Genomic DNA, 4,496 nt, shown 5'->3' on the forward strand with positions numbered 1-4,496 from the left:
CCACAAAGCATGCGCAAATCTCTCTCATCACTAATGATATCCTTTGAATATTAATGTAATGTAATATAATTTACAATACACTTGAAATTCAAAGTTATATCATGTTTTGATTGTCGTATTCTCGATAGAAATAGATAATCATGTTTTCATATGTAAATCTTATTCACACAAAGTCAACTTTTGCTGCATTTTACTTTCTGGCCTTGAATAAGTTAAGAAGTGATAGATAAGGTATTTTTTATAGTGTATTTGCACGTCTCTCCAGTTGTACTATTGCAGTTTGATGTGTTGAGAGACAGAGTAATTATAATAAAGGCATTATTCCACAGTGGCAGGATAAGCACTTTAACACTGCTCCCCAATAAAAAAAACTTGACCCAGTATTCTGATTTGTTTGTATAATGACCCCATAAAACGTATACAACTTCTTTAATTAATTCATTTGTCAAGAGGGCATGCGAGAAATGTTATCCAATTTATTATCACTGTTATGCAGTTTCTTTTTTCCAACAGTTTATTCTTTATATTCATTAACAAAATCTTGCCATCTTGAAATTTCTTTTGTATATGATATGATGTTTTGCTATTGGTAGTGTTTAATTAGTCGGTTAATTTACAATAATTACCTTTGAGTTCATAATATTATATAAATTATATATGACTAAAATATATTATATTTTTTATTTCTTTGTGGTGGTTTTGTTTAGTTTTGCCTTGCTTAAGGTTATATCAAGAGCTTCGGCCTTCCCTGTGTGCGAGGGGCATGGGTAGTTTGGGAGGCTGCAGCATGTTCATGTTACTTGTAATAGCTTAACCAATGCTACCTCACTGAAGAATACCACCGAGGACATCCAGCAGGACACCCCACCAGGTCACATTATACTGACAAGTATGATCCAGTACAGGGATCAAAACCTTTTTCACAGATGCGAACACTCAACTAAAAGGCCAAAATGAGAGTTTTAAGTACGAAAAACATGTATAATGCAGTATCATGTTTTTTTTCCTTATTTCACAAATCACTACATGGACGTTTATGTCAACTATAAGTGCGCTCATGTATCGAGTTAGTACCAGTTGTATCGGTACGAATCTACTTTACCCATAATGGAACACGCTGTTCCAGCAGAACCGAACCGGTATTCGACGATCCTTTTTTTTCAAACGTACCATTTGGATTCAAGATGGCAGAACAGTGATCCTTCATTTTTCATGCAAATGTACATGTACATGTTAAAAACGAGACGGGGACTCTTCATTTTCGAGGAATTAACATTAATTATACAAGTCAATAACCATTACGTAGTAAAAAAAAAAAAAAAAACATTTTATGTTTGAAGCGAGCGACGACATCCATGTGGGGAAATTACTATTCCTCTATATGATACCGTACCTACATGTATTTGGTACGAACCCGATAAAGGACGCACGGTATGGGTTTTCGGCAATCGAATGCATAAACATGTTTTGAGTTTTGATAATTTCCAGTAATGCGAGTATATGGATATTTTTACAGGTAGCATAACAGACCTGATGTTGTAACTCGTTAGCTTGAGTCCCTTATATATAAGCAGTGTTTGCTGGTTTCTGTAAAATTGATTTGTCGCAATTTTTCACTTATTTTCCTGTTAACTTTTTTCTTTAAAACAAATTGGCGTTTCGACACTTCGCAGGAAATATTATCATGTCATTCGTCTACATACAAAGGATGTGTAATTGTTTTCGAATAACTTGATGAGATATGTTAACTACTAATCAAAATCCTTAACAATTTTAAGGTTCTCAATTGGCGGACAATTTTCGTCGGTATGACGTACGGACAGTTTCAAAACTTTTGGAGCGCACTCCCTAGTATCACAATATTCGGAGCGTGTTCTCAAAATAATATTTCATACTGAAAGCGGGACCAAATTCAAAACGTCAACTTCAGGCAGATTCCGGACCTGTCATGAGCTTGAGGTGAAGCGGTGTTTAAGATAGCTTGGTAAGTCAAAATAGTTTATTGTTTGGAAGCGCGTTCCGAAGGATAGGGTGTAGGGGAGTGTGTTCTATGGCGGGAAAACAGTATAAGTCTAGGTGTTTAGGTGTAGCACAGGAACCTGGCACTAACATTAGGCTAAAAAAATCTGATTATATAGAATGACAAAAAGCTCGATACCATATTGAAAGACTGGTTGGAATCTGACTAGGAACGAAAATAATCCCAATCTCTAAAACCGGACAAACTTACCTTGTTGCACAAGAAAAAATACTATGATAGTATTCACTGTAGTGTAACTGTTACGGCAACGGATGTTTTGCGTCGTTTTCGGTTCCTGCTTCGAAGGGAAAACTGCTAGGATTGACGGCGACAGAATGGTGGAATATTTTACTGCCTAACCGACACCTCGCGTTTCGAACACGTACAACACGTGCAAGCTGACGCCGACAAAAGACAACTAATTCCCGCTATTCTCTATAAAACTCAGTAATATTTAATTGTTTAGAGTAAAATCGGCCGATTTTGATGCTGCGAAAAGAAAGCTCCGTTCTGATTGGTCGAAGCCAAGGGTTTTATCAGTAGAAAATATGTACGTTCATATCAAATTGCCAATCTCTGCTATTCCATACGAAATTTTTTAGGAAAGAGAAAAAAAAGTTAATCATCATAATTTTAATATTGCAAGATACAACGTATGTTACACTCTCTAATGCCGACATAATCTTTACAAATATATCTAACGAGCCTGCTCTCCTGAGGTTGTTTTTGTTGAAACTGTTTTGATAGAAATGAAATCACATCAATGCGACAAGGAAAGTCCTAAATACAACATAAGAGGTGGCTGTGTAGCAATATCCCACTTTGTAACCTCATCATTAAAACAATATTACCACATGCAGAGGCAAGCACAGCCTGTAACTTCATATAATGCCTGTGTGGTATTACTGTTTGTTTAAGTAAAAGTAAGGCCATTTTGCATTTCGTGACTGTGCATTCGACTTGTGTTCTTCTCAATAATCATAATTAAAATGATAATTCATGTTTGGAATACGACCTCTATAGGTGTTCAGCGTTTGACATGTTATTGGCTGTGAGTACCCGCGCTGTCTCATTGAATTGTAATGATAAAGGGTTAAATTTTCTTATCGCAATGATGGAAACATAATCATTCAAAGGAGTAATATCACATAACTTCAAGGTCATCAGTGGAGACAGGCACTACAGATAGTTTGACCATCGTCTTTCCGAGAAATAAAAATTAGGGTAATTAAGCGTGTCACGATCATGAGGGCTGATGTTGTGCCACTTCCCTTTGCTCGGTGGATTTATATATAATATATATAGTACATTCCTATGATAGATCTGTGTTGACATTATCCTGTTGTGTCTGCACTGCCTGACACGAAGGATGCATATTGCGGTTTACATTTGTTTTCTGTTTGAATTGATGAGATAATGTAAAACAAAATCTAGTATTAGCAGATGTGCATGTTTTCACGAAAAACTGTAAATAACGCTTTTAAATGTTTCATTATTCACTTTGTCAGTGCATTTGTGAGCTTAGCCTGAATCAGCTGCTAAGTCAATGATGAAGACGGTGGTTCAGCTTCTGTGAATAACGAAATACGTCATATGCGATAAAGTATCTCTTTGGAAATTATGTTAAAACAATTAATTAATCAAATACCCACATTGCATTCGTGTGAAGCTGTAAGGCCTAATACACATGTTCCTCATACTACTTGTACAGGTGTCGCGGTGACATATGGAACCGTGTGAAATGAATTTGTTCACAGACAACCATGATCTTTTCCTAATGGAATTCTTACGAAATCCACGTTTAGGAAGGCCTACAATTTAAACTCGAGTCTGAGCCACAACTACTTTAAACATCCTTCCACCCTATTACTGTTTCCATATGTCAATAATATTTTGTTGTACCTGCCTCGATCAGTATCCGAGGAAAAGTTTTGTGTGTATCAGGTGTACTTTATCATTTTGTATCCCTTAACGTGTACAGTAAGTGGATGTCACCGCCGTATCATTAGTCCATTAATTTGAACAGATTAACGTGCGAATAAATACGTTGAAAGATTTTGGCGTAGTTTTCTTCTCTTTTTTTTTTAAATGTGTTGTGTACTAAACACTTCGTATCATGTTCTGTAAAAATAATCATTAAATGACGTTTTATCTTTTTGTAGACGTGCACATGTTCTAGCATTTAGCTATCAAAGAAAATGTCTTCAGACCCGTGACCAAAAAATAGATTTGTAAAAGTAAGTTTAGGTTTCAAATAAGCGTTTTGAATTTTAAGAAATGAACCGTGTTTGTCGATTCTATAGAGTGATGAATTGCACTGGTTTGAAGTTCATTTAATTTGTCTGACTAAATTCGTCGCCACAAGTCGACAAAACAACATTTAACCCTTCATTGAACATTCCTCAAATGTAGATTCTGAAATTGTGGTTCATGGAACATCAGCAAGAGAAAAGACGTATCGATAACAAACAAAATA

The sequence above is a fragment of the Pecten maximus genome, chromosome 5 (assembly GCF_902652985.1).
Source record: "Pecten maximus chromosome 5, xPecMax1.1, whole genome shotgun sequence".
NCBI classification, from domain to species: Eukaryota; Metazoa; Mollusca; class Bivalvia; order Pectinida; family Pectinidae; genus Pecten; species Pecten maximus.